We start from the raw sequence: 5,992 nt of genomic DNA, 5'->3' as shown, positions 1-5,992 counted from the left end.
GAGTTGGGACTAAGAGTGAATGGAGTGACACTAGTGGTGATAGATGGAAGTACAAGTAAAGAGTTCAAAGCTTTGGGGAAACTAGATGAAACAACGACAATGACATCAACACTTTAGTATATTATAATAACAGTGAGAAGCAATTTAACTCTTTCAACATTGATAGTTATTAAAGCCATAAATATATTGCATTTTATTACAAGGGAGCAGATAGCTCCAGCATCAATTTTAGAGGAATTTCATAGTCTGGGAAGCCAATCATTGGAGGATAAGTCTAAGAGAGAAGTGGGGATTTTTCCATGGTATGGTGTAAAATTTGGGAAGATCATATTGATAATATTACCTATACTTTGCAGGGTTTTGCAAATGAAACGATAAGAGGGTTTAATCTTCTGTCGAAGATGTTTTGCTTTTGTAATTTGTTACTAACCTTTGAGAAAGCTAGGATATTGAGATGGGTTGGAGTAGTGATGCCTGGAGACAACACTCAGATGCCGTTGTTGACTGTTCCTGATCTGGATGAAGAGGGACACGTGGGACTGGATGGAGTATTGATGGATAAATATCCTTTTTGATTATTTGATCATTTTTCAAATGTTTTTCAATATTAGTGTGATTTTAGTATGATGTTATGAATCAAAGGGGGGAAATAGGATGATGTGATTCATATATCATTTTATATCATTTTTTATATTCTTAGTTGATATTGATGTATTAATTTGAAAGTGTTGTTTTGCAAAAGATACTGTTTGGTCTTTTCTTTTCTTCCAGAAGCATTTGGGGGAATATGTAGAGATTGAAATACTCAAACAAGGACAATATGAAGGGACAATATGAAAGGAGAATGACTGGAGGAGATGGAACAAGGAAGGTGTGGAAAGGTTCCGATTCCATCATCAACGATGCATTGGATCGACACTGCTGAGGAGATGAAGTGTAGTGGACTACATTCCAGTATCTGCAATGAAATATAGACATATTTGCATGTGTAATACATAATTTGTGTCATATTCTTAGGTGTTACTTTTTGTAGAATGATATTTGATGTTATTGAATACATGTGGGGATCTTAGATGTTTTTGTTTATTTCGTGAATGCTTAGGGACAGGGAGTCTAGGCAGGGATAGAGATCCACGGTAGGGTCCGATGGGTCGACCAGCCTTAGTGTGGATATTTTTTGGATAGTATTTTGTTTGCAGGGGCTTACATGTGTATTTAATTGCATCACAGTTTCAAATGCATTGATAAAGATTTATGAATTGATCTGGAGTACCTAGGTGGTTGCCTGGGGCAGAGGGGCCGTGAGAGAATTTTACTGTCTTGATTGATGGATGGATATTGAAAGAAGGCTGCCAGACAGGTTTTTCGCTCTCACACTCCATAAAGATTTGTTCATATTTTATAGTAATGTATTCACACTCTAGAGAAAAGTGTTTGGGGTTTATTGTTAAAGATACTCAATAAGATAAATTGTTACTTGTCATAATCCTGTTCTTTTTGTTTTCGAGACTTTTAGTTAGTCTCAAAGGGGGGAATATGTAGTGTATTAAGATTATGACTTTGTTAATGGTTTTAAGTGGAACCTGAGAGGATGTTTATTTTAGTGTCAAGAGGGAATGTTTTAGTGTGACGCCACATGCAACAGACAGGAAGTGTGTGTTGTAGACAGGGGATTGGACAGTAGAGGGAGCCACCCATATCTTGGGAAGATTATATATACTGGGTAAAAACGAAGAAGAGGTTAGAGCGGCCATTGCAATCTGGGACGCCGCTCTCCGGGTGGTCATGACATCTGTAAACTTATGCTGGAATCTTGTGATATGAATAAAACGTATGATCAAAGGTTCAGTATGAGCAGACTCCTTTGTTTATCAGCAATAACTAGCGACATTAACTCGACACTACAGCGTTCTGCTCAATATACTCTTTAAACTAATTTCCTGTATCCCCTTCTCCCTCATACTAAATCTTATCCTCTCTCTTTCCCTCTTGCCAGACAGGTTTTTCGCTCTTACACTCCATAAAAATTTGTTCACACTCCATAAACGTGGTTTTATTGCTAAAGTTACACAAGAAGCCTGATGTAATAAAAATTGTTATTTGTCATAATCCTATTATTTTTGTTTTCGAGACTTAATTAGTCTCGAAGGGGGGAAATATGTAGTATCTGAGGTTTTCATATTGTTGGTTAGACGAACTTTACTCTACTTTGCTGAAACATCTGAAAAGTGTTACTATAGAGGCCCCCTAAAACAGTAGAGATTTGGATATGTGGAGGCCAGGGATTGGTCTATTCAAATCACGCCATCTTATGTTACATGAAGGATAGGATACATAGGATATATATATATATCATGTTTTAACAAAAGGACAGGGAGAGTGAGCATATTTGGGATTGGTTTCGTTGCTCTCCAGATTCTGCAGAGTCTGTAAATTGATGCTGAAATATTTGATATAATAAACCTTTATAATCAAGTACAGTGTCAGTGGATTTCTTATCAACACATCACCGCAGCATCGTTGTTCGGACAACACACATGTTTTTGTCTGCGGGTGTTAGCAACTGGTTATCGCTGAAACGTGAGAGCACTGTAAGGGACATGATGGCTTAAGTTACATGTAGAAGGATCAGTTGTTGCTGTGGAGTAGAAAGTCATAGGGGCTTGAATGTTATCGGTGTGAAATGGCTAGCTAGTTAGCGGTGAGAGCTAGTGCGGTTTTCATTAGGTGACATCACTTGCTCTATGAACTGGAAGTAGATGTTTTGCAAGGATCTTGGATTTTGTATGGTGTTTCGATGGTGAATGTTGTCGATATGTGTAGAGGGTCCCTGGTTCAAACCCAGAGAGGGATAGAAAGCAAAACTTTTACATTGTGGATATTGACATAGATTAATAGGTGACTTAATAAACATTTTGTGAAAGGGATTGTCTTACCGACACACAGTAAATATTATAACATAGTAATTAAAGTTGCATAGCTTTGAATTGGATGTTTTATTTGTTTTGACTATAACTTCAGAGTATTTTGTCATCTGTTGAGGTACCGTTATAAGGAATGTTAGCGGTAAAGTATGATAGATATTGTAGAGGGTTTCAAAAGTAAGTAAGTTAATTGGGTGATGAGACAGGTTGAATTGATGTTGAATTGGATTGTTTAAGAGAAGTAATTATTTATATTTAGCTGAATGAGAATATGTTATTAGGTAGTTGTCTTGAATCCCGCTTCCTGAGTCTGTTTCTGCCTGTGTTGCCTGTTTTCTGTCCTGGAGTCTGTTTCCTGAGGTTCCTGAACGCACCCTGTCTGGTTGCCGGGCGACGAAGCTAGGCGGGAGATCTCTCTATTACCCGCACCTGCATCTCATCAGCTATCTGCACACCTGGTCCTGATCATCACCTCTCCACTTCATAAACTCTGACCTGACATCCATTCCCTGCCGGATCGTTAGCCATGAAGAGTATGTTGTGTCAGCGTATCAGCCTCAAAGTTACTAGAGTTAGTTTTGTTGTTTTGTACTTTTTGCTTGCCGTGTACTTAACTTCGTTTACTCTGTCTACAGTCATTCTCCCCGAACATTCACCCCACCCCTGCCTGGTCGTCGGTGGCTTCTGTGACATCATTGGATCTGCCTATTCACTCCCACCAACTCACCTCCGCTGCCCGCTCCGTCTCCTGGATTATTCTGCTTCCACATTTGAATCTGTAAATAAATACTCACCTTTGTTCTACTCACCTTGTCCTGGTCTGCTTCTGGGTTCTGCTTTAGATAATCGTGACAGTAGTATTGCTTTGTGGAGACGATTTACTAATGAAGAACATGTCTAGATAGTTGAATAAGGAACGATATTTGATCATTGATAATTCGTATTATTACATTATATAGTTTGTTTAAACAGCGGTGAGTTATGACGACGTTCATTACAACTGATAACGATAATCTGTTTATAGTACATTGAACGATGGGAGATAGTTGTTGCTGTTGGCCTGATCGATTAAGTAGACATCTTTTTGTGGGTTTTGGATTATAAAATAATAGGTTTATATTTGAGAACATCAATGCAACATTTTGCGATGATTAAATTACTAGAAAGGGGTTATAGGTTTATAGTAGAAGGTGTAGTTAACTTAATAAACGTGGTATTATCCAGTGTCTTGTGAGGGGGCGTTTTTTTCCCAGGATTGATGGAAGTCTCCTACAGCATTATGATAAGGGGAGAGTAGGAGACAATGTAGCAAACAATTTTTAAATTTACATTTTAGTCATTTAGCAGACGCTCTTATCCAGAGGGACTTACAGTTAGTGAGTGCATACATTATTTAAATTTTTTACTTTTTCATACTGGCCCCCCGTGGGAATCAAACCCACAACCCTGGCGTTGCAAACGTCATGCTCTACCAACTGAGCTACATCCCTGCCGGCCATTCCCTCCCCTACCCTGGACGACGCTGGGCCAATTGTGCGCCGCCCCATGGGTCTCCCGGTCGCGACCGGCTACGACAGAGCCTGGATACGAACCAGGATCTCTAGTGGCACAGCTAGCACTGCGATGCAGTGCCTTAGACCACTGCGCCATTCGGGAGACTAAATAGATGACTGGGATAAAATATCAAGTCTTAAACAAAGTAAGTGATGGTATTGGCTAATGAATGAAATATGACATTTACAGGGGTGACAGGAACAATGGCAAAGGAAACAGATGTTCTTTTGTTGTTGATTATGTAAACGATAATGGATAATTTTATATGGGATAACAAGGAGCAGATTTGGGGTTTAATAATTATTGTGAGAATTAAAGAGGATATGATCTGGAGGGTAATCAATTAAACAATCATTGTATACTCAAATAAATTGGAGTGGTTTTAATATTGTGGAAGGTTTTTTATAATCTTTTTATGGAGTAGTTATGAGGAATTAGTTTGATACAAATGATTATTGAAGAGATAGGACTGTGGATATACAGTGGGGAATAAAAGTATTTAGTCAGCCACCATTTGTGCAAGTTCTCCCACTTAAAAAGATGAGAGAGGCCTGTAATTTTCATCATAGGTACACGTCAACTATGACAGACAAAATGAGAAAAAAAATTCCTGAAAATCACATTGCAGGATTTGTAATGAATTTATTTGCAAAATATGGTGGAAAATAAGTATTTGGTCAATAACAAAAGTTTCTCAATACTTTGATATATACCCTTTGTTGGCAATGACACAGGTCAAACGTTTTCTGTAAGTCTTCACAATGTTTTCACACACTGTTGCTGGTATTTTTGCCCATTCCTCCATGCAGATCTCCTCTAGAGCAGTGATGTTTTGGGGCTGTCGCTGGGCAACATGTACTTTCAACTCCCTCCAAATATTTTCTATGGGGTTGAGATCTGGAGACTGGCTAGGCCACTCCAGGACCTTGAAATGCTTCTTACGAAGCCACTCCTTCGTTGCCCGGGTGGTGTGTTTGAGATCATTGTCATGCTGAAAGACCCAGCCACGTTTCATCTTCAATGCCCTTGCTGATGGAAGGAGGTTTTCACTCAAAATCTCACGATATATGGCCCCATTCATTCTTTCCTTTACACGGATCAGTCGTCCTGGTCCCTTTGTAGAAAAACAGTTGAGTTTTTACCTAAAAGTTATATTTTGGTTTCATCTGACCATATGACATTCTCCCAATCCTCTTCTGGATCATCCAAATGCACTCTAGCAAACTTCAGACGGGCCTGGACATGTACTGGCTTAAGCAGGGGGACACGTCTGGCACTGAAGGATTTGAGTCCCTGGCGGCGTAGTGTGTTACTGATGGTAGGCTTTGTTACTTTGGTCCCAGCTCTCTGCAGGTCATTCACTAGGTCCCCCCGTGTGGTTCTGGGATTTTTGCTCACCGTTCTTGTGATCATTTTGACCCCACGGGGTGAGATCTTGCGTGGAGCCCAGGATCGAGGGTGATTATCAGTGGTCTTGTATGTCTTCCGTTTCCTAATAATTGCTCCCACAGTTG

This window comes from Coregonus lavaretus (genome assembly GCF_964263955.1).
Source record: "Coregonus lavaretus genome assembly, chromosome: 22".
Classification (NCBI taxonomy): domain Eukaryota; kingdom Metazoa; phylum Chordata; class Actinopteri; order Salmoniformes; family Salmonidae; genus Coregonus; species Coregonus lavaretus.
The sequence above is the reverse complement of the archived record's forward strand: the minus strand, read 5'-3'. Positions refer to the sequence as shown.